The sequence below is a fragment of the Triticum urartu genome, chromosome 6 (genome assembly GCF_003073215.2).
Source record: "Triticum urartu cultivar G1812 chromosome 6, Tu2.1, whole genome shotgun sequence".
NCBI classification, from domain to species: Eukaryota; Viridiplantae; Streptophyta; class Magnoliopsida; order Poales; family Poaceae; genus Triticum; species Triticum urartu.
In genome coordinates this window covers 428,597,669-428,623,486 of record NC_053027.1, presented here as the reverse complement: position 1 = coordinate 428,623,486, position 25,818 = coordinate 428,597,669, and the positions used below count along the sequence as shown (strand labels likewise).

Here is a 25,818-nt window from a genome sequence, read left to right as displayed (position 1 = left end):
ACAAGAGTGTAGGGCCACTGATGGAACACTAGCATCCTATACTAAGCAGTAGGATAGCATGTAATGGTAACAACAGTAGTAGCAAGGACAGGCTATGCATCAGGATAGGAATAACGGAAAGCAGTAACATGCTACACTACTCTAATGCAAGCAGTATAGAGAAGAGTAGGCGATATCTGGTGATCAAAGGGGGGGCTTGCCTGGTTGCTCTGGCAAGAGAGAGGGGTCGTCAACACCGTAGTCGTACTGGGTAGCAGCGGCGTCGGTCTCGGTGTCTAGCGAGAGAAGAGGGGGAAGAAACAATAAATATTTAAGCAAGCAGGTGCTTAGCGATGCATGACATGACAAGTAACGGCGTTAGAGGTGCCCTAACGCGGTAGTAGGTGATACCGGTGAAGGGGGATGACATCCGGGAAAGTATCCCCGGTGTTTCGCGTTTTCGGGCAGAGGAGCCGGAGGGGGAAAGTTGCGTGTTCGCTATGCTAGGGATGCGTGGCGGATAAACGGGCTGCGTATTCAAATTCGTCTCGTCGTTCTGAGCAACTTTCATGCAGAAAGTATTTTAATCCAAGTTACGGATTAAAAGATATGATTTTCTAAAGATTTTAATAATTTTTGGAATTTAATTAATTATTTAAATTAAATTCGAAAATAGATTAATGACATCAGCATGATGTCATGCTGACGTCAGCAGTCAATAGAGTTGACTGGTCAACCTGACCAGTGGGTCCCACTGGTGAGTGACACATTTTAACTAACAGATTAATTAAACTAATCATAATTAATTAGGGGGTGGGCCCCACTGTCATTGTTTGATTAATTATTTAACAGTTAATTAGGTTAATCTAATTGTGATTAATTAACTTAATTAATTCCTTAATTAATTAATTAATTTAATTATTATTATCTATTTATTTATTTTTATTTATTTTTTTAATTCCCTTTTTTTTAAATCGTTCTGGGCCGTGGGGCCATTTTGTCAATGGCCCAGGGGGCCTATCGGGCGCTGGGCACTAACGGGGCAGGTCGGGCGTTGTGGTGCTCGACTGGGCGTTCGCCGAGATCGCCGGGGCGAGGAGGGCCGAGGCAGGCGCGGCGGCAGCGGCTGACCAGCGCGGGGCCAGAGGGGAAGCGAGGCATGCGCGGGGCAGGGCGAGGCCGTGGATGGGGCGAAGCGGGACGGCGGGCGGCGCGGTGACCGCGAGCAGCAGCAGGGGGGTCGCGGACGGCGCGAGGCAAGGCACGCACCGGGCGCGTGCGGGCGGGCGCGGTCGCCGCGCGGCGAGCGCAGAGGGGGAGCGGGGTGAGCGCATGGGTGGCCGCGGGCGCGCGCGTGCACGACTGCGGGGCGGCGTGAGGAGCAGAGGACCGTGGCCACGCGCGGGGCGCGGGCGCTCGGCCAGGCCGCGGCTGCGGCAGCTTGAGCATCGGCGACTAGGAGCAGGGTGCGCGGCCCTAGCGGCAGAGCAGGCAGCGGGGCGCCAGAACGCGCGCGCGAGAGAGAAGGGGGGAGCTCACTACGGGTGTAGGGGATAAGGCAGCGAGCTCGGGGTGGCTCGGGGTGGTCTGACGAGGGAGATCCGGCGAGGAAGCGGTCCGGCGAGGCAGCGCCGGCGCGGTCGGTGGCGGCGGGCGTTGGGGCGGCGCGGGGTTGATCCTGATCTTGCTCGGGTCGAGAGGGGACCGAGCGCCATGCGGGACGAGAAGGCGGGCGCCGTCGAGGTGGGCAGCGGGACGAGGTGGTGGCGCGCCAAGGGTGGGGCGGCGTTCGTCGGCGGGGTTCGTTCCCCCGATCGGATCTGGATCGGGGAAGAAGGGGAGAGCGAGTGGGGGGGGGCGAGTGGGGCATTAGGGTTTCGGTAGGGGTGGGGTGGCCTATAGGCCAGGGGTGGCCGGCTGGGCCATGGCCCAGTTGGGCCAAGGGGTCCAGTGGGGGGGGGTCTCTTTTTACCTTTTTTTGTTAGTTTTCTTTTCTGTTTTTTGTGTTATCTTTTATTATTTCTTTCTTTCCTGTTTAAATCATTTTAAACCATTTAGCCATTTTATAAAAAGGTGTTTGTTGCCCCATAATTACCCTTATAATATTCGGCAACCATCGAACATTTCTGTTTTAATTTTTGAAAACTTTTATTCTTGTCATAAACTTGAATTTGAATTTTGAACGGTTTCAAACTATTACGAGGACAGCAACAGTAACCGAGGTGTCATGGCACGATTAGCGTGGGATTACTGTAGCCTAATTACCCGGGCGTCACAAGGAGAAGGGGGCAACCCAAGGTGGCTGTGCGCCTCCCCCCTTCCCCTAGTCCTATTAGGACTAGGAGAGGTGGCTGGCCCCCTCTCTCTCTTTCCCCCCTCAAGGAATCCTATTCCAACTAGGATTGGGGGGGGGGGGAATCCTACTCCCAGAGGGAGTAGGACTCTCCTGGCGCGCCCTCCCTTGGCCGGCCAGCCTCCCCCCTCTAGTCCTTTATATACAGAGGCAGGGCACCCCAAAGAACACACAAGTTGATCCACGTGATCTATTCCTTAGCCGTGTGCGGCGCCCCAGCTACCATAGTCCTCGATAATACTGTAGCGGAGTTTAGGCGAAGCCCTGCTGCTGTAGTACATCAAGATCGTCACCACGCCGTCGTGCTGACGGAACTCTTCCCCGACACTTTGCTGGATCGGAATCCGGGGATCGTCATCGAGCTGAACGTGTGCTCGAACTCGGAGGTGCCGTAGTTTCGGTGCTTGATCGGTTGGATCGTGAAGACGTACGACTACTTCCTCTACGTTGTGTCAACGCTTCCGCAGTCGGTCTGCGTGGGTACGTAGACAACACTCTCCCCTCTCGTTGCTATGCATCACCATGATCTTGCGTGTGCGTAGGAATTTTTTTGAAATTACTACGAAACCCAACAATTATTTATTTCCTTATATCATGATAAATGTTTATTATTCATGCTAGAATTGTATTAACCGGAAAGATAATACATGTGTGAATACATAGACAAACCTAGTGTCACTAGTATGCCTCTACTTGACTAGCTCGTTAATCAAAGATGGTTATGTTTCCTGACCATGAACAAAGTGTTGTTATTTGATTAACGAGGTCACATCATTAGTTGAATGATCTGATTGACATGACCCATTCCATTAGCTTAGCACCCGATCGTTTAGTATGTTGCTATTGCTTTCTTCATGACTTATACATGTTCCTATAACTATGAGATTATGCAACTCCCGTTTACCGGAGGAACACTTTGGGTACTACCAAACGTCACAACGTAACTGGGTGATTATAAAGGAGTACTACAGGTATCTCCAAAGGTACATGTTGGGTTGGCGTATTTCGAGATTAGGTTTTGTCACTCCGATTGTCGGAGAGGTATCTCTGGGCCCTCTCGGTAATGCACATCACATAAGCCTTGCAAGCATTGCAACTAATGAGTTAGTTGCGGGATGATGTATTACAGAACGATTAAAGAGACTTGCCGGTAACGAGATTGAACTAGGTATTGGATACCGACGATCGAATCTCGGGCAAGTAACATACCGATGACAAAGGGAACAACGTATGTTGTTATGCGGTCTGACCGATAAAGATCTTCGTAGAATATGTAGGAGCCAATATGGGCATCGAGGTCCCGCTATTGGTTATTGACCGGAGACATGTCTCGGTCATGTCTACATTGTTCTCGAACCCGTAGGGTCCGCACGCTTAAGGTTACGATGACTGTTATATTATGAGTTTATGCATTTTGATGTACCGAAGGTTGTTCGAAGTCCCGGATGTGATCACGGACATGACGAGGAGTCTCGAAATGGTCGAGACGTAAAGATTGATATATTGGAAGCCTATGTTTGGATATCGGAAGTGTTCCGGGTGAAATCGGGATTTTACCGGAGTACCGGGAGGTTACCGGAACCCCCCGGGAGCTATATGGGCCTTAGTGGGCTTTAGTGGAAAGGAGAAAGGAGCAGCCCAAGGTGGCTGTGCGCCTCCCCCCTTCCCCTAGTCCTATTAGGACTAGGAGAGGTGGCCGGCCCCCTCTCTCTCTTTTCCCCCTCAAGGAATCCTATTCCAACTAGCATTGGGGGGGGGAGGGGAATCCTACTCCCAGAGGGAGTAGGACTCTCCTGGCGTGCCCTCCCTTGGCCGGCCAGCCTCCCCCCTCTAGTCCTTTATATACAGAGGCAGGGCACCCCAAAGAACACACAAGTTGATCCACGTGATCTATTCCTTAGTCGTGTGCGGCGCCCCCAGCCACCATAGTCCTCGATAATACTGTAGCGGAGTTTAGGCGAAGCCCTGCTGCTGTAGTACATCAAGATCATCACCACGCCGTCGTGCTGATGGAACTCTTCCCCGACACTTTGCTGGATTGGAGTCCGGGGATCGTCATCGAGCTGAACATGTGCTCGAACTCGGAGGTGCCGTAGTTTCGGTGCTTGATCGGTTGGATCGTGAAGACGTACGACTACTTCCTCTACGTTGTGTCAACGCTTCCGCAGTCGGTCTGCGTGGGTACGTAGACAACACTCTCCCCTCTCGTTGCTATGCATCACATGATCTTGCGTGTGCGTAGGAAAATTTTGAAATTACTACGAAACCCAACACCGCCCACCTCCACCCTACGCATGGCCTCCCCCCCCACCGGCGGTCGCGGCTGCGAGCTTCGCTGGTTGGATTCAAGCCCCTCCGCCGCTGGATCTACCAGCCCCGCCGCGCCTCGCTCCTTCCCGGCCGTGCTCTGCGAGGAGCCCCTCGCGTCCTCCGAGGGTGACTCGCAGCCTCTGCAACGCCTCGGGCCGAGATCCGAGGTCCACCGCGTCAGCCCTGAGGCGCCTTGGGAGTCCGCGCACGGCCGTAAGCGGCCCCGCTGGTGCTCCCCCCGTCGCTGCCAGGCGGATCCCGTCCCTCCGCGGCGCTCCCCACCCGTGGCTGCGCCCGGCGAGTGCCCGCGCTGCTACAACACCGCCCACCCGCGCTCGGAGTGCCGCCGTGCCATTTGTTGCCGCCGCTGCAGGTTCTCGGGCCATGTTGCACGCGACTGCACTAACCCGCGCTCTCCGGCCTCCTCTGCTGAGCCGCCATCCAAGCGTCGCTGCGGCTCCTCGCCACGACCGTGCCTTCCCCCAGCCTCGTCCTCTCCCACGAGCGTGGGCGCGAGTGCCGCCGGCCCAAGCAACCCCGCGTCTTCCGGGTGTGGGGGCCGGTCCTCGCCCGCCTCTGCTTCGCCGTCGCGCTCTTCCCAGAGCAACCCCTCCACCTCCTCGAGCAAGACGCCTGTCGTGCTCCCCGGCCACCCTGCCCTCCGCCCCGCATCTGCCGTGTGCTACCTGCCGCGCACGGCCAGGCTGGTCGCCACCGAGAAGGAGCTGCAGGAGCGCGCCCTTACGGCCACTGTTGCTGGCAACCGCTCTGGCATTGGTCGCGAGGAGGTCGCTGGGCTGCTGCGCGAGAGATTCAGCCTCGCCGACGACGAGTTCTCCGTCCACAGCCGTGGCCACGACGAGTTCCTCCTCAAGTTCTCCTCGACCGAGGCCCGAGCCAGGGTGGCCCTGCGCCTGGTGCGCTCGCCACGCTTCCGACTCATCGTCCACCCCTGGAGTCACTCCGCTGGCTGCGAGCCGGTGCAGCTGCGATTTCGGGTGGAGGTCGAGATCGTCGGCCTCCCCGACCAGGCGTGGCACCATTCCTCCGTCGAATCCATGCTCTCCCCATTCCTCGAGATCGAGCACCTCCTCCCCTCCACCCATGACGGCAACGACATGTCCCGATTCAGATTCTCGGCCTGGACCGCGAATCCCGACGCCATCCCGCGCTCGACCGACCTGCTGCTCCCGGAGCCAGACGCCGTCAATGCGGGCGCCGACCCCGACCGCGCCGAGCGCTTCGTCCGGCGCACGCTCCGCAAGCCGGTGCAGATCCTGGTCACCGCCTCGGAGGATTTCCGCCGGCCGGTGCCTCCACCTGCACGGCCGCGCTCGCCGGGCGGCGCCAATGACGGTGACGCGAACCCCCTGTCACCCCCGCTCCCTCCGCGCTGGCCCCGGCGACACGAGTTCCCGCCGCGCCCCTCTCGGGCGTCCCCGCCCGGCACCCGCCGCACTAGGACCGTCGGCCAGGGCCAACACCGCCGCCGAGGTATGCGTCCTCCGCGGTTGGCGGGGCATTCTGGGGCCCCACCCACCCACGGACCCAATCCCTGCTGGCGGGCCCGCGCTTAGCCAACGGATAACTGCTGCCACGCCCGGGTCCACGCTGGACGGCCGTCTGTCCACCTCGGGCTCACCAGTCAACGGTTTGACGCGCTCCTCGCTACGAGACATCCAATCGCTGCCACCCCAGGTCAGCTTTGGCGACCACGGGCTTGCCACTTGTCAGTCCTCTGCGCCCGACCAGACCCCGCCAGGCCCATCACCGGTGCTAGCCCTTGCGCTCGACGCCCCACACTCCCCCGACAAAGCTGCTTCTGTTCATTCTGCCGCCGACAGGCCAGAGATTCCAACCCACCGTGCCAATCCCATCTCCCAACCGGCCTGCGGCCTGCAGGCGGCGCAGCCCAGGCCCACCGTGGCGCAGACAGAGCCTACCCCACCCCCGCCCACGTGCTACAGGCCCAGGCCTCCGCGGTGCCGGTCAGCGCCATGCATGTCCCTGCGATGCTGGAGCCAACCCAGGCGCATGACGTGGATTGCGGGCCCAACACATGTCAGGCCATAATCATTGCGCCATGCGCCACAGACGGGATCCCAACCGTTGATGGCCACGATCGCGCGGTTGGGGAGCGCTTGGAGCGGTTCGTCTCCTCGGTGCAGCGCCCCAACGAACCAGTCCTCCGGCCCCCGCCTCCGCGCCGACGCCGCAACGCCGTCCCGCTGGATTTCACGCCTCGTCGCAGTGGACGCATTGCCAAGGCTGATCGTGGCCTCGACTCCGAGATGAAGGCAAAGCGGGTGCTCCTACGCCGCCTTGGCCTGCTGCAGCACGATGAACCAATCTCTGACTCCATCCTCGAGAAGTACGCGCGCATGTTTGATCGCCCACTGGCTGCCGACACGATCACCGCACTCGCAGACTACCATGGCTGGGAGGTGCCGGCCAACCCCGACGACTCGCTGCACGCCCCACCCGCGCTCATCGCCGAGGCCTAACTTCTGTTGCTCCTCCCCACCGAGACAACACTAGTTTTCCAATGGAGTACAACCTAAGGGCTATATTTTGGAACGTGCGGGGTCTAAACTGCCCTGCTAAGCGTAGCGCTGTTCGCTCCGTCATCCGTTCGGCTAACCCATGTATCGCGTGTCTTCAGGAAACAAAGATCGCTGCCTTCTCGTCGTCCCTCGTACGCGAAACGTTGGGCGCTCCGTTTGCCGACTACTTCTTCCTCCCAGCCACGGATACACGCGGCGGCATTCTTCTTGCATGGCAGAACGACATCGTCTCCCTCTCCCATCCAACCATCGCCGACCACTTCATCAACGCGCTGGTGACCCCCCGCGACGGCAGCCCACACTGGTGGGTGACGGGAGTTTACGGGCCCCAAGAGGAGCCGGACAAGATCGCCTTCCTTGCCGACCTGCACGACACGAGATCTTGCTGCGCCGGGCCTTGGCTTATTGGGGGCGACTTCAACATGATCACGAACGTCGAGGACAAGAACAACAGGAATCTGCACCGGGCTACCATGCGCCGCTTTAGGCATTTCATCGCCGATGAGGAGCTTCAGGACATCTATCTACACGGCCGACGCTACACCTGGTCTAACGAACACGAGGCGCCGACCCTCGAGCGCATCGACCGTGTTCTCTGCACCGCTGGCTGGGCTACTGACCATCCAAGCTGCATGCTTCGTTGCTTGTCGTCAGCGGCATCTGTTCACGCGCCGCTCATCATCGACTCCCTCCTGCGCTCCTGCAAACCGAGGCGATTCCACTTCGAGCGGTTCTGGCCCTCGCTTCCGGGCTACCACGAGGTGGTTGCGCAGGCTTGGAACTCTACACCCCATGAGCCAAACCCGTTCCATTGTATCTTCACGAGACTGCGTGCCACTGCCAAGTGCCTTTAGCGTTGGAGCTCCAGGACGGTGGGGGACGTCTCGTTGCAGCTGTCCGTCGCCCGTGAGCTGATCGCGCGCTTTGACACGGCGCAGGACTGGAGGGCGCTCTCCCCGGCCGAGGCCTGGCTTCGACGACGGTTGAAAGCCGCGTACCTCGGCTTGGCCTCCCTGGAGCGATCCCTGGCCCGGCAGCGCACGAGTCTCAACTTCCTCAAAGCTGGTGACACGGGCTCCGCTTTCTTCCGACTCCATGCCGCCCACCGTGCCCGCAAGAACCACATCTTCCAACTTCAGGTCGGTGATAACCACATGCATGGCCAGGTCGCGATTGCTGAAGCCGCTTTCAACCACTTCACGGCGATCCTAGGTACCGGCGTCGAGCGCACCTCATCCATCGACCTGGACGCCCTAGACCCGCGCTCCTTTGAGCTGCTTGATCTCGAGCTCCCCTTCTCTGAGGGTGAGATATGGGAGACCATCCGGCGGCTCCCGAAGGGCCGGGGCCCCGGCCCGGACGGCTTCACATCGGAATTCCTTTGTGCTTCTTAGGCAACCATCAAAGACGACTTCGTGGCTGCGTTCAACAAGTTATACAACCTCAACGGCCGCGGGTTCCAGCGGATCAATGAGGCGCTACTCATCCTCCTACCCAAGAAACAAGATGCTGCATCGCTCTCGGATTATCGGCCGATCAGCCTGATACACCTCGTTGCCAAACTCTTCGCCAAGGTGCTTTCGCTTCGCCTCGCGCCACGCCTCGACGCCATGATCTCCGCCAACCAAAGTGCGTTCATCGCCGGTCGCTGCATACACGACAACTTCTTACTCGTGCAACAAACAGCGCCGCAGCTCCACAACCTGAAAAATCCCCGCGTCATGCTCAAGCTTGATATTGCACGCGCCTTCGACTCCGTGTCCTGGGCTTTCCTTCTGGAGACATTACGCCACCTTGGATTCTTTCACCGGTGGTGTGAGTGGATATGCATACTCCTCGGCACGGCCAGCACACGGGTCCTCACCAATGGCGTCCCCGGACCGCCCATCCAACACCGCTGCGGGCTGCGGCAGGGCGACCCCGTGTCCCCCATGCTATTTCTCATGGTCATTGACACCCTCAACAACCTCATATGCCGCGCGGCCAGCGAGGGGGTGCTGCAACGCCTCACTGTGCGTCATATGTCCTCAAGCGTCTCCATCTACGCCGACGACGTCGTTGTCTTCTGCCGACCTGACGGGCACGACCTGGCTGCCGTCCGCGAGCTACTGCGGGTATTCGGGGCCGCGTCTGGGTTGCACACCAACTACGCCAAATGCGCGGCCTCCCCCATCCAGTGCACAGACGCGGACCGGGCCATGATCACCGCGAACCTCGCCTACCCGCTGCAAGACTTCCCCACCACCTACCTCGGACCGCCACTGTCGATCCGCAAAGTCAGCTCCACCGCTCTACAACCCATCATAGACAAGCTGGAGCGCAGGCTGTCACCGTGGTGGGCATCTCTGATGTCGAGGGGCGACAGGCTTGCCCTGTGCCGTCATGTTCTTTCGGCCATGCCCATGCACATCATGATCGCGATGGCCATCAACCCACCCATCCTAAAGCGCATCAATCGCCTGATTTGAAACTTCCTCTAGTATGGCCGGAAAGACGCGAGTGGAGGCTACTGCAAGGTCAACTGGCGCCGGGTTTGTAGACCAATATCCCTCGGTGGCCTTGGGATCTCGGATCTGCAGCGCGCCGGCATCTCGCTGCGCGCCCGGTGGATGTGGCTCCAGAGATCCGACGCCTCGCGCCCATGGCAGCACCTGCACATCCCCCGCTGCCCGGAGGTTCAGGCCATCTTCAGGGCTTCAACCTCTTGGCACGTTGGCAATGGTGAGTCCTGCTTATTCTGGGAGGATCACTGGTTGGACGGGAAGAGCATCTCCGAGATTGCGCCTCTGGTCTACTGCAGGGTGCCCAAATGCCAGCGCAGGACACGCTCGGTGCGCTACGGCCTACTCAACCGGGCGTGGATCGCCGACATCCACGGCGCCATGGGCGTGGCCATGACCGTGCAGTACGTCACACTATGGCGGCATCTCCGGCACATGCACCTGACCGACGAGCCGGACCGGCTGTCGTGGCGTTGGACTGACTCTGGGATCTATTCGGCCAGCTCCTGCTATCAAGCCCTTTTCGCCGGCTCCACCGCCGACCCGCACTGGCACATCACTTGGAGAACATGGGCTCCGCTCCGCATTAAGTTCTTCGTCTGGCTTGCGCTGATGGGCAGGTGTTGGACTGCTGACTGCCTAGCACGCCATGGCCTTCCCCACGAGCCTCGCTGCCTCTTATGCGACCAAGAGCCGGAATCCATGCAACATTTCATGACGGGCTGCTCCTTCTCCCGCCAAACCTGGCACGAGGTGCTCTCATGGTGCCGATGCACCAGCGCGATCCCCGCACGCAGTGACGAGCTCGCCAGCTGGCTCTCTACGGCCATCTCCAACACCTCAGCTCCTCTTCGCCATGGCCTCGCCTCCATTGCCGTCCTCACCGTTTGGCACCTATGAAAACACCGGAACGGCTGCCTCTTCGACGGCGATCAACCAGCCGTGGGACGCGCGGTGCATATGATCCAGGAGGAGGCGCGGCTCTGGGCGCGCGCCGGCGCAAAGGGCATGGCCCTCGTCTTGCCTGAGACGTAGGCTATGGCAGATCGGGCTGCACACTCCGTCGACCGTGTGCCAAGGCTACCGATGCTTGCCATCATTGTGCATGAACTAGTTAGCTTCCCCTCCACCTTGTAATACCTTCATGTTTTGTCACTCTATCTATCAATGCAAAGATACGCAAGGCTTTTGCGTAATCGTGAAAAAAAGGAAGCAGAAGACGAAGCAAAAAAAAAGGTACCTGCGATGGCAAAGAAGGCAGCGAAACCGAGCGTGAGGAAGATAGACAGCACGGCGAGGGAAACGCGTCGCCGGGCGCCAGTATACAAGCTGACAATTCCTGTCGGCGATGAAAATCGCGACGAGTTCAACGAACTGTGGATGGGAATATGGGGCGATCTCATCGTTTCCATGGACCGAAAAAGTAAGCATATATCCTACAAATTGCATGCGTTTCTTAATTTTTCTTCTTCTTATTACTAGATGGACATATTAGAAGCATTATGATACCAAAATTAGTGGCAATCGAAATCTCATATGCATAACTACGTACATGTGATGCAGCGACTGTACCCAGCGTGGGCTTCACGGACCTTGTTTCCCCCAGGGCCAGCATCTGCACCGTCGACACTGTGCAGCTCTTTGAAGTCAGAATCCCAACAAAAGAGGCCTCAGGCTTAGTGTGGCCGCTGCATGTGTATGGTTTTATCGCCACGCGTGATTCGGTGGACTACAAGCGCAATATCATCTTTGAGCGTGGAAAAGATAACTGCCAGATCGTCAGTGAGGGGGTTCGTGTCTCTGTCTTGCTAGCTAGCCCCTTGTCTACATATATTTACATGAATTACTATTTCATCTGGTCTTCAGCTAAGCCTTACACTAGTATTTACTACTTGCTTGATTAATTTTGCATGCAGTCTTTGTTGGAAATATTAACACTTTTTCAATTAGATTTATCCACGAATTAACACTAAGCATGGCATAAAAGGTATGCATCTCATAGCGATACCTAAGCATACTAGCACGTACAGAACATAGAATCGAACCATCTATGAGCAGTACATATACGGCTAGCATAAGTACGAGTAAACGAGAGATGAACAGATCATACCCTCCGGTTGGCCAGGCCAACGCGGCAGCGGCAGCAGCAGCCTCGGCGTCGTCCGTGGCCTTCTTCTTGGAGGCGGCGTCGTCGATGTAGGGGAAGTAGTGGAAGCAGAGGCGAACGGATTTGGGGACGGATCGGAAGCAGTCGCGTCGAGACGCTCCCCAAAAACCTTATTGCCGTTCTCCCGAGCAGAATCTCGAACGACAGGGTTCCGGGGGCACCTGCTCTCAGCACAGAGTGAGGAACAGTAGATGACGGCTAGGTCACGCGAGAGGGAGTGAGTGAATCGAATTTGGTTACTTCACTGGCCAGAGCCTTCTTATATACTCCGTAAAGAAGAAAGTCGTGGGCCTTGCCGAGGCCCACGACCGAGTCGGCCCATTCCTGGAAAATAAGCTTCGGCTCGGCTCATTCCCGCAACCGGCGGCGCGCGCGCGTCGTGGCGTGGCGTGGCGTGGCGTGGCACGGCGTGGCGGGCGGCGGAGGAGGAGCGCGCGTGTACCACTCTTCCCAATCTCCCAATGGCAAGTGGTAGAGCAACCCTTATAAAGGGGTCTCAACTCTCCTCAACTAGCAAGGTGGGACTAAACTTCCCACCACCTGCCATCTTATACATGGGTCTCAAGATTAACCAGGGATTAGTGTTTTATATGGGCCTAAGCCCATCCATAATCCAACAATCCCCCACCAGATCTCGAGGCACATAAGTTTGTCAACTATTCCAAACAATGTTTGATATACCAGAATTTTCAGTGGAGACTGTTAAGTTGAACTTCCACCTAGAGCAACAGGATTAGACTTCTTCACAATTAAACAATGGACTATGCCTTGAATTGTTAGTTTGGCGTGCAGAAATTTCGCCTATTGTTAGCTGATAGATGGCTGCCGAAGGCTAAACCCCACGGGTGGAGCTTATTAGTCATACTCCGTACCTTCTCATGAGCTTAATAGAGATTACCCAATCTCATAGACTGTGACCAGCAGTCGGGCTCACATAGGTGTGTTCCTCCAAAGAATGCTCTGTAGGTTAGCATCTTGCTTACACAAGCTTTGGAACACATTAAGACAAAAGTCAGCCTGCCTTACAGAATTGAGAGTATTGTGCATCTCCAACGGAGTGGGTTAATTAAGGATACTCTCCTCAGTTGACTGCTGGATTGTTTTCCCAGGTCCTAGTTCACGGGATCTCCGATCACATAGGTTGAGTTATGTAACGCCCTCGATGCAGCTATATCTCCCACGTGTCGAAGCACGACTTAGAGGCATAGCCGCATTAAAAGCAATGTCGCAAATGAGGTAATCTTTACACAACCCATGTAATACATAAGGGAAAGAGATACATAGTTGGCTTACAATCGCCACTTCACATAATTACATAAATAAAACATTACAACATCCAAATACAATCAAGGTCCGACTACGGAACCAAAATAAAAGAAGAACCCCAAATGCGACAAAGTCCCCGATCGACCCCAACTGGGCTCCACCACTGATCAACTAGAACGAAACAAAACAAAGGACAAGATCTTCATCGAGCTCCTCCTGAGCTTGGTTGCGTCATCTGCACAGACTCATCGGCACCTGCAAGCTGGTTTTGGAAGTATCTGTGAGTCACGGGGACTCAGCAATCTCGCACCCTCGCGATCAAGACTATTTAAGCTTATGGGTAAGGTAAAGGTATGAGGTGGAGCTGCAGCAAGCGACTAGCATATATGGTGGCTAACATACGCAAATGAGAGCGAGAAGAGAAGGCAAAGCACGTTCGAGAAAGTATGATCAAGAAGTGATCCTAAAACAACCTACGTCAAGCATAACTCCAACACCGTGTTCGCTTCCCGGACTCCGCCGGAAAGAGACCATCACGGTTACACACGCGGTTGATGCATTTTAATTGAGTTAAGATCCAAGTTATCTACAACCGGACATTAACAAATTTCCATCTGCCCATAACCGTGGGCACGGCTTTCGAAAGTTCAAATCCCTGCAGGGGTGTCCCAACTTAGCCCATCACAAGCTCTCATGGTCAACGAAGGAATAGACCTCCTCCCGAGACATTCCGATCAGACTCGGTATCCCGGTTCTACAAGACATCCTCGACAATGGTAAAACAAGTCCAGCAAAGCCGCCCGATGTGCCGACATCCTGATGGGAGCTGCACATATCTCGTTCTCAGGGCAACACCGGATAGGTCAAGCCACGAGTAAAACCAGCCCTCAAGTTTCCCCGAGGTGGCCCCGCAGGCTGCCCATTTCAGACCAACACTTAGACAAGCACTGGCCCGGGGGGGGTTAAAATAAAGATGGCCCTTGGGCTGGCCTAACCCAAGGGAAAAAGAGGCTAGGTGGCGAATGGTAAACCAAGGTTGGGCCTTGCTGGAGGAGTTTTATTCAAAGCGAACTGTCAAGGGGTTCCCATTATAACCCAACCGCGTAAGGAACGCAAAATCCGGGAACATAACACCGATATGATGGAAACTAGGGCGGCAAGAGTGGAACAAAACACCAGGCATAAGGCCGAGCCTTCCACCCTTTACCAAGTATATAGATGCATTAATTAAATAAGATATATTGTGATATCCCAACAAGTAAACATGTTCCAACAAGGAACAACATATCCATGTTCCAACAAGGAACAAACTTCAATCTTCACCTGCAACTAACAACGCTATAAGAGGGGCTGAGCAAAGCGGTAACATAGCCAATCAACGGTTTGCTAGGACAAGGTGGGTTAGAGGCTTGGTTCAACAATATAGGACGCATGATAAGCAAGTGGTAGGTATCGCAGCATAGGCATAGCAAACGAGCGAGCATCTAGCAAGCAAAGATAGAAGTGATTTCGAGGGTATGGTCATCTTGCCTGAAATCCCGTAAGGAAGAAGAACGAGGCCATGAAGAAGACAAACGGACGTAGACGAACGGGTCCTCACAAACGCGACGTTACCGGAACCAACCCGAAGAAGCAAACACCGGAAATAAGCACACAACATAGTAAACAACCAACACATGAACATGGTATGATATGCGGGATGCGGTATGCGATGCATATGCATGATTTGACAAGGAATGATTGAACCTGGCCTCAACTTGGAAATCCAAGTATTCCACTGGAAAGGTGAGATGAAATCGCTTGAAAACGATATAAAGATCACCGGAATCGGAGTTACGGTTTGGACATGGCAAGCAAAACAAATATGGCACCGGTCTGCGATAAACAGCAAGTAGCCATCTAAATGCAACAAGATGAACATGCTACAGCACTCAAACATGAAAACAAAATACATGGCAGGGATCCATTCATGAAGCTTAACAAAAGATGAACACTGAGCTATGGCTAATTCATCCATTAACAGGTTCAAACAAGCATGGCAAAAGTGCAATTGGTAAACAGATCTCGGACTTAGTGAAATTAACACTTGTCTGAAATATCAGATCAGGTAGCACACTTTGAACCATGAAAACTATAAACTACAGGGCCTGAACATGGCAAAGTAAAGCATGGCATGGAGCTACTCAAAGAGCTTAACAAAAGTCCCTTAGTGACCTTGAGCCAAAAGGGATCAGAAAATACATTTGCAAGCATGTGAACATGGCAAAGACATAATCAGACTTTCAGACTTAGTGAAAAACTGGAGCACGCAAATCAGATATCAAGTAGGCATGTTTACGAGCTCGATGCACTCACTACAGAGCAAGGCATGACAAACTAAGCATACACCCATCAAGAATACACATTATACAAGCTATACATGGCAAGAACAATAACATAGCATGCACGGATCAACTACAACATCCTCGGCAAAATCGCTAACAAGTAGACAATATGCCCAGATTCACGAAATAGCAAAGGTAAAGCTCGATTGACTCAAGCTAGGGTGCTCCATAATTGCAAACAAAGACATGGATGGATAGAGCACTACAATATTAACAAATCATCCTTACTGATCATCCTCAAAAGAGGCACGGATCACTAGGAAACAACATGAACATATGGCATATTGAAATAAACAGATCAAAGACTTAGTGGAAATGCTAAGTCCCTGAAATCAGCATTAACAAATGCACTACTTTGCAAGCTTGTGCTAGTCACCACACACATCACAAAAATACAAGGGTCGCACCTCTGGATAGATGGCAAAACATATAAAAAAACACATGTAGAGCTCAAGAGCATATCATGCATACGATAATCATGGCAAAAATGACAAATATCTAATTGGAGCAGCGGATCTGACAATTATCTCAAATAGCACTCTTCCAATAGCATTTCGGGCATCAAGATGAACTCAAATGAAAACGATGCAATGATATGAAATGATGTGCTCTCTGAGACGAACATTTTGATATGCTACACGCATGAATCGGAGCTACGGATGCAAAGTTACGACATGATGAAGATGGGCATATGAAACATGGAAAACTCGGGGACTTAGAAATAGACCTCGCCCAGATCTAGGGTTTGTGCACGTTCTTCGAAGTTCGTCGGGTGAGCTCGCCGGAAGATCGCCGAAAAACGCGAGGAGACGGCCAGAGCCGAGGGAGAAGGCCGGAGACGAGGGGGGGGCTCGCCGGATCCGGGCCGGCGTCGAGGGCACGGCCGGACGGGGTCGGCGACGTCGGCTGCACGGTGGTGGAGCGCTCCGGCAAGCGGCGGCCGGAGCAACGGCGCTAGGCATCGGAGGAGCAAGGGCGGCGGTGGCGCCGTGGGTCGGAGGCGCGCGCGCGACAAAGGAAGCAGACGGCAACGCGACGAGGTTGGCGGGGCGCGGCGAAGGTCGGCGGCGAGCTTGTGGTGCAGTGGCGGCAGCCGGACGGCGAGGGCGGCGGCGACGCACGGCGGGGCAGAGCGGGCTGGGCGGCGGCGAGATCCGGGCCCGGGCGGGCCCGCGATGGGCTTCCCCGGGCCGCGCGGTGGAGGAGGGAAGCAGGGCCACATGGCGGCTCGCGAGTGGAGGAGGGAGGCAGCGGTGACGACGTGGCGCACTCCTATTGGTCGGGCGACGTGGCAGTGCGGCGGTGGACATGTCCGGCTCCGCCCGGACGTGTCCGGCGGCGCGGTGGAGAAGAGGCTAGGGTTTAGACTGCGAAAAATTCGGGGAGGCACACATATATATATGTAGAGGGAGTTAGGAGAGTCCAAATAAGGTGCGGTTTTCGGCCACGCGATCGTGATCGAACGACCGAGATGATGAAGGAGGTTTAGGTGGGTTTTGGGCCAAATTGGAGGGGTGTTGCGCTGCAACACACACGAGGCCTTTTCGGTCCCTCGGTTAACCGTTGGAGTATCAAACGAAGTCCAAATGGTACGAAACTTGACAGGCGGTCTACCGGTAGTAAACCAAGGCCGCTTGGAAAGTCTCGGTCCAATCCGGAAATGTTTAACACCCGCACATGAAAAGAAAGTAGAAGTGACCACCGGAGGAGAACGGAGCGCCGGAATGCAAAACAGACAACGGGAAGAATGCTCGGATGCATGAGACGAACATGTATGCAAATGAAATGCACATAATGACATGATATGCAAAGCATGACACGCAAGCAATGACAAGGCAACAACAGCGAATAACTAGAGGACACCTGGCACATCGGTCTCGAGGCGTTACAAGTTACCCCCATGGCAACTTACGTGGTCTCATACCCATCTCCCTCGATGCATTTTCTATCACAATCCGTGATAGCCCTTTCGTAAAAGGGTCTGCCAGATTCTTAGCCGTCTGGATATAATCCAACGCTATTACTCCGGAGTTTCTTGATTTTCCGACAGATTTCAATCTTCTTCTTGTGTGCTTTGTGGATTTCATGTTGTCCTTTGAACTCTTAGCCTTGGCAATCACTGCTTGATTGTCACAGTTCATAAGGATAGTCGGTACTGGTTTATCAACCACTGGCAAATCCATCAAAAGCTCTCGAAGCCATTCTGCTTCGACGCATGATGTGTCTAATGCTGTGAGTTCTGCTTCCATAGTCGATCTGGTTAAGATCGTCTGCTTGCAAGACTTCCAGGAAACAGCACCACCACCAAGTGTGAAGACATGTCCACTTGTGGCTTTCATCTCATTAGCATAAGATATCCAATTCAAATCACTATACCCCTCAAGTACCGTCGGGTACCCAGAATAGTGAATTCCATAGTTCACAGTACCTTGCAAATAACGCATCACTCGCTCTACAGCATGCCAATGCACATCTCCCGGATTGGAAACAAACCGGCTCAGTTTGCACACAACAAATGAGATGTCAGGACGAGTAGCACATGCTAGGTACATCAGTGAACCAACCACTTGAGAATATCTCAATTGATCTACAGCCGTGCCTTCGAACTTTCGAATCCGCACGCTAGGATCATATGGTGTTGCAGAAGGTTTGTAGTTCGAATATCCAAAACGGCTCAAAATCTTCTCAACATAGTGGGATTGCAAAAGTGTAATTCCACCCTCAGAATTTCTCAATAGCTTGATGTTTAGGATAACATCAGCCACACCCAGGTCCTTCATCTCAAAGTTGTGCGATAGAAAAGACTTGACCTCCTCAATGACCTTGAGGTGGGTTCCAAATATCAGTATGTCATCGACATACAGACACAGTATAACTCCTTCGCCCCCACCATAGCGATAGTATACACATTTGTCAGCTTCGTTCACAACAAAGCCAGCAAATGTCAGAGTAGTGTTGAACTTCTCATGCCATTGCTTAGGCGCTTGTTTCAGGCCATACAAAGATTTCACTAGCTTACACACCTTTCTTTCCTGACCATTTACTACAAAGCCATCCAGCTGTTGCATGTAAATTTCCTCGTCTAGCTCTCCATTAAGGAAAGTCGTCTTAACGTCCATCTGATGAATGAGAAGACCATGCGAATCAGCCAAAGTGAGTAACACTCGAATGGTTGTCAATCTAGCCACAGGTGAATAAGTGTCAAAAAAATCTTCTTCTTCTTCTTTCTGGGTATAACCCTTGGCCACAAGCCTAGACTTGTGCTTCTCAACAATACCATCGGGCCTAAGCTTCTTCTTGAACACCCACTTACATCCTAATGGTTGACAACCATAGGGACGATCAGTGATCTCCCATGTCCCATTAGCCAAGATGGAATCCATCTCACTACGGACCGCATCCTTCCAGTAGTCAGCATCCGGAGATGCATAAGCTTCTGAAATGGTACTGGGAGTATCATCATCCACGAGGTACACGAGAAAATCATCACCAAAGGACTTTGTAGTCCTCTGTCTCTTGCTCCTAACAGGAACTTCCTCGTCATCCTCCGTGGAACTCTCATCACTTTTATGTTCATAGTATTCCATCGGAATAGCAGGTTCAGGAGTCTCATCAGATTCCAGTCTAGAAACGCTTTGCATATCTCTCATGGGGAAAATATCCTCAAAGAATGTAGCATCCCTAGACTCTATAATTGTACCGACCTTCTGGTCAGGTATCTCAGATTTCACCACTAGAAATCTATAGCCAACGCTATGCTTGGCATAGCCAAGAAAAACACAGTCCACGGTCTTTGGTCCCAACTTGGAGAAAATTCCTTATATAACACTGTTTTAAATTTTGTTTCCCTATTTGACACTCAAATTTTGTTTCTTCCTTATCTAACACTGTGTCTAAATTTTTATGCCCTTTATGACACTTTCATCCATTTTTAGCCTTAATGGTGTTAAATGACACCTGAAAAGACCTATTTGCCCCTCATGTGGTATGTGACCAAAAAAATTATGTGGTAATTTAGATCATAAATAGCTATAAAAAATGCTAGTTGTAACGTAGTGTATATATGTATGTACCCAGCCCCTTTATAACAACCCTGAGTTGAGATCGAAAGAAAGACCGTGTGGCCATCATCAATCGCCTCGTGTGTTCGTGTTACGGTGTTAGCTAGCTTCCTCCAATACATATAGCTGGTTAGCTAGCCAGCCAAAGTAGAATCATCAAGCGAGAGAACCGCTGCTAGCTTCCTCTGGTACGTACATAAGTATACGTCCAACTAGAATCAGTCCACCTCCCCGCCTACTTGTTTCTTGTGTACGTGCTAGCCTCGTACGGAACCCATTAGCTCAGAAAGTACCATGAATGTACGTCGGAAAGCACCCTGCTACAACGCCGTCGAGGTCAGGACCAAGGCCAACACAAAATGAGTCGGCCCGATACACACATACACGATTTTTTTGGTCACATACACATTAGGGGCAAATACGTCTTTTCAGGTGTCATTTAACACCACTAAGGCTAAAAATGGACGAAAGTGTTATAAAGGGCATAAAATTTAGACTCAGTATCAAATAAGGAAGAAAAAGTTTTCCAGTGTTAAATAAGGCAACAAATTTTAAGACAGTGTTAAATAAGGAATTCTCTCCCCAACTTGCGCTTTTTGATTATCGGCACATTGACTTTCGCCAAATAGCCCCAAGTGCGCAAGTAAGAGAGTGTAGTTCTTTTCTTTTCCCATTGCTCATAGGGAGTAGTCTCATTATCCTTTGTGGGAACTTTATTGAGGACATGACAAGATGTCAATACAGCCTCCCCCACCATGCCTTGGATAAACCCGATGTATCTAACATGGCGTTAACCAAATCAGTTAGAGTACGGTTTTTCCGTTCGGCAACTCCGTTTGACTGGGGTGGGTAGGGAGGCGTCCTCTCATGAATAATACCATGTTCCGCACAGAATAAATCAAACTCATTAGAAAAGTACTCTCCACCACGATCAGACCGAACTCATTTTATTTTCTTCTCAAGTTGGTTCTCAACTTCAGCCTTATAGACTTTAAAGTAGTGTAGAGCCTCATCCTTAGTATTTAACAAATACACATAGCAGAATCTAGTGGAATCATCAATCAGAGTCATGAAGTATTTCTTTCCACCTTTAGTCAACACACCATTCATCTCACAGAGATCTGAATGTATGAGCTCTTGAGGTGCCAGGTGTCTCTTATTCGCAGGCTTGTGAGGCTTACGAGGTTGCTTAGCTTGCACACACGCATGGCACTTAGAGCCTTTGGATAAAGTGAAACTCGGGATTAAATCCATCTTAGCTAGCCGCGTCATACAACCAAAATTTATGTGACAAAGACGTGAATGCCAAACCTCAGTTTCGTTCACATTAGAATGAATTTGGTTCATGACTTTATTAAAAAAATCCTCCAGGGAAAGGCGGAACAAACCACCACAATCATATCCTTTTCCAACAAATAGTCCATACCGATATACGACTACTTTCTTAGACTCAAATACTAACTTAAATCTTTCTTTACATAGAAGGGAGCCACTAACGAGATTCTTCTTTATGGCGGGGACATGCTGCACGTTCTTTAGTTGCACGATCTTTCCTGAAGTAAACTTCAGATCTACCGTGCCAACACCATGAACAGAAGCATGCGAGCCATTCCCCATCAGGACGGAACAATCTCGTGTGACCTGGTAGGAAGAAAACAAAGACACATCAGCACACACATGAATATTGGCCCCAGTGTCAATCCACCAATCAGTGGACTGACAAGCTGAAAGTATGGTAAACAGATTACCATACACAGATGCCGCATCATTGTTGCTCAGAGTGACATTCACAGACTTAGAGTCCTGCGCTGGCTTCTTATACTTGTTTGGGCACTTGTTTGCCCAATGTTCATATGAACCACAAGTAAAGCAGCCATCTCTCTTTTTGTCTTTCTTCTTACCCTTTGTAACACCCCGGATGTAACTTTCCCAATTTGTACTCCAACTCTTGCCGTTTCTGGCGTTAAGTTATTTTATTTTCTCGGGTTCGGGTCTTTGTCTCCATGTGTTGTTGTCGTTGTCATGCATCTCATATCATGTCATCATGTGCATTGCATTTGCATATGTGTTCGTCTCATGCATTCGAGCTTTTTTCCCGTTGTCCGTTTTGCATTCCGGCGCTTCGTTCTCCTCCGGTGGTCATTTCTACCTTTCTTTCGTGTGTGGGGATTAAACATTTCCAGATTGGACCGAGACTTGCCAAGCGGCCTTGGTTTACTACCGGTAGACCGCCTATCAAGTTTTGTGCCATTTGGACTTCGTTTGATACTCCAACGGTTAACCGAGGGACCGAAAAGGCCTCGTGTGTGTTGCAGCCCAACACCCTTCCAATTTGGCCCAAAACCCACCTAAACCCTCTCCATCATCTAGAGCGTTCGATCACGATCGCGTGGCCGAAAACCACACCTCATTTGGACTCTCCTAGCTTCCCCTATGCCTATATATAGCCCCTCCTCCGAAAATCCCGGATCCCCTCTTCAAACCCTAAAAAAATCCGTCTCCGCCGCCGCCGGACGTGTCCGGGCGGAGCCGGACAACGTCCGACCCAGCCGCCTCCGCCACGTGTGGCCCCGGGATTCGCCCGCGCCCGGTCCCCAGATCGCCGCGCCGCCCGGGCCCGGGAAGCCCAAGGCCGGCCCCCGCGGCCCGCTCCCTCGCCCCGCCTCCTCGCGCCCGAGGCGCCGCCCGGCCCCGCCCGGCCGGAGCGCGCCGCCGCCTCCGCCGCTCCGCCTCGACGCCGGCCGCCCGCCACCTTCGCGCCTCGCCGCGCGCGAGCTCGCCGCCGCCTCCCCGCTGTCACGCCGGCTCCGGCGACCGGCCTCGCCCCGCCGTCACGCCGTCTCCGGCGAGCTCCCTCCCCGCCGGTGAACAGTGCCCCGACGAACCTCGTTATTCGCGCCGTCCAGATCTGAGATCTATTTTTTTAGGGTTGACTTTTCTCAGAAAACCCTAGCCCATATGCTCATGTTCATAGCCTCGTAACTTTGCATCCGTAGCTCCGTTTTGGCATATAGCATATCAAAATGTTCATCTCAGAGAGTACATCATTTCATTCCATTGCATTATTTTCATTTCAGTTCATCTTGATGCCCGAAATGCTGTTAGAAGAGGGCTACTTGAGATATTTGTCAGATCTGCTGCTCCATTTAGCTTTTTGTCATTTTTGCCATGATTATTGTGTGCATGATATGCCCATGAGTACTACATATGTTTTGATAAGGGTTTTGTCATCTTTCCAGAGGTGCAACCCATGTATTTTTGTGATGTGTGTGGTGACTAGCACAAGCTTGCAAAGTGGTGCACTTGGTAATTCTGATTTCAGGGACTTAGCATTTCCACTAAGTCCTTGAGCTCTTTATCTCATATGGCCATATGTTCATGTTGTTTCCTAGCGATCCGTGCCTCTTTTGAGGATGATCAGTAAGGATGTTTTGTTATCTTGTAGTTCTATATCCAGCCATGTCCTTGTTTGCAATTTTGGAGCACCCTAGCTTGAGTCAATCGAGCTCTACTTTTGCTACTTTGTGAATCTGGGCAGATTGTCAACTTGTTTGCAATTTTGCCGATGATGTTGTAGTTGATCCGTGCATGCTATGCTATTATTCTTGCCATGTCTAGCTTGCATTTTGTGTATTCTTAATGGGTGTATGCTTAGCTTGTCATGACTTGCTCTGTAGTGAATGCATCGAGCTCGTAAACATGCCTACTTGAGTTATGTTTCAGCATGTGCCAGTTTTCACTAAGTCTGAAAACTGATTATATTTTTGTTACGTTCACATGCTTGCAATTGTATTTTCTGATCCCTTTTGGCTCAAGGTCACTAAGGGACTTTTGTTAAGCTCTTTGAGTAGCTCCATGCCATGCTTTACTTTGCCATGTTCAGGTCCTGTAGCATGTAGTTTTGTTGCTCCGAAGAGTGCTATCTGATCTGAAATTCCAGGCAAGTGTTGATTTCACTAAGTCTGAAATCTGTTTGCCATATGCATTTTTGCCATGCTTGTTTGAACCTGTTAATGGATGAATTGGCCGTAGCTCAGTGCTAGACTTTTGTTAAGCATCATGAATACATCCCTGACATGTATTTTGTTGTCATGTTTGGGTGCTGTAGCATGTTTATCCCGTTGCATTTAGATGGCTACTTGCTGTAAATCGCAGACCGGTGTCATATTTGAATTGCTTGCCATTTCCAAACCGTAACTCCGATTCCGGCATTCTTTATATAGTTTTCAAGCGATTTCATCTCATCTTTCCAGTGGAACACTTGGATTCCCATGTTGAGGCCAGGTTCATGCATCCCTTGTCAAATCTTGCATATGCATCCCGCGTCGCATCCCGCATAGCATATCATCTTTGCATCATCTTGTTTACTTACTTGTTGGGATATCATTATATTATCTTGTTATCTTAATGCATCTATACACTTGGTAAAGGGTGAAAGGCTCGGCCTCTCGCCTAGTGTTTTGTTCCACTCTTGCCGCCCTAGTTTCCGTCATATCGGTGTTATGTTCCCAGATTTTTCGTTCCTTACGCGGTTGGGTTATAATGGGAACCCCTTGATAGTTCGTCTTGATTAAAGCTTTTCCAGCAATGCCCAACCTTGGTTTTACCTTTTGCCACCTAGCCTCTTTTTCCCCTGGGTTTCCGGAGCCCGAGGGTCATCTTATTTTAGCCCCCCCCCCGGGCCAGTGCTCCTCTGAGTGTTGGTCGCACCGAGCGATGTCCGGGGCTACCAGGGGCAACTCTGGGCTGGCCTACCCGACGTCTGGCTCATCTGAGTGTGCCCTGAGAAAGAGATATGTGCATCTCCTATCGGGATTTGTCGGCACATTTAGGCGGTGTTGCTGGTCTTATTTTAACCTGTCGAAGTGTCTTGAAGAACCGAGATACCGAGTCTGATCGGAACGTCTTGGGAGGAGGTCTATTCCTTTGTTGACCGTGAGAGCTTGTCATGGGCTAAGTTGGGACTCCCCTGCAGGGATTTGAACTTTCGAAAGCCGTGCCCGCGGTTATGGGCAGATGGGAATTTGTTAACGTCCGGTTGTAGATAACTTGAACCTTAACTTAACTAAAATGAATCAACTGAGTGTGTTACCGTGATGGCCTCTTCTCGGCGGAGTCCGGGAAGTGGACACGGTGTTGGAGTAATGCTTGCGCAGATTGTTCTCTAGTTTCTCGCTCGCGCTTTGCCTCCTCTTCTTGCTCTCTTTTGCGAATAAGTTAGCCACCATATTTTTGCTAGTCGCTTGCTGCAGCTCCACATATTTTACCTTGCCTTACCTATAAGCTTAAATAGTCTTGATCGCGAGGGTGCGAGATTGCTGAGTCCATGTGGCTCACAGATTACTATTACACCAGATGCAGGGCCTGATGATTCCGCTCGAGGTGACGCGCTCGAGCTCAAGTGGGAGTTCGACGAAGACTCTCAACGTTACTATGTTTCCTTTCCTGATGATCAGTAGTGGTGCCCGGTTGGGGGTGATCGGGACCATGTCGCTTGTTGGGTTATCTTTTATTTTGGCGCCGTAGTCGGGCCATGAGTGTTTGGATGATGTAATGTTATTTATGTACTTGATTGACGTGGCGAGTGTAAGCCAACTATGTTATCTCCCCTTTTATTACATATATATTACATGGGATGTTGTGAAGATTGCCTAACTTGCGACATATGCTTTCAATGCGATTATGCCTCTAAGTCGTGCCTCGACATGTGGGAGATATAGTCGCATCGAGGGTGTTACAAGTTGGTAATCAGAGCCTTCCCCGACCTTAGGAGCCCCATTGCTTGATCGTTTTTAGCGGCTGAGTTGTGTCTAGAAAAATGTTTTGAGTCATTTAGGAATTATATATCGGAGAGTTTAGAAATTCTTTTTACTTCCCAGTCTCCTCATCGCTCTGGTAAGGCATCCTGACATAGAGTTTTGACTCTTCTCTTCTCAAATTTCACTAAAAAAAATTTAAGATCACGCGGGTATATTGGAATCGTTTCGATGGTTTTATGATGAGAACATTGTCGTGGTGCCTCCTGTCAGGGGTTTTGTGGAAGTGTCCCGGGGAGTTGAGCTCTGAGGTGTTGTCGTCATAATTTTATCATTGCAGTTCTAGAATACCTGAGTCTAGTACGCCGACATCGAAAATCTCTTTTATGCAGTTCGTTGGTGAGATAACCTCGACGCCACCCAGTACTGGGGCGGGAGTTCGGGAGTATCGCCATAACTTGTATAACGGATGCTTTT

The 25,818-nt window shown here is 52.1% G+C and overlaps 1 pseudogene; it reads left to right on the top strand.

Annotated features, from left to right (window-relative positions):
• LOC125515695 overlaps positions 1–25,818 on the top strand; it is a 49,506-nt pseudogene that overhangs the window by 10,524 nt on the left and 13,164 nt on the right.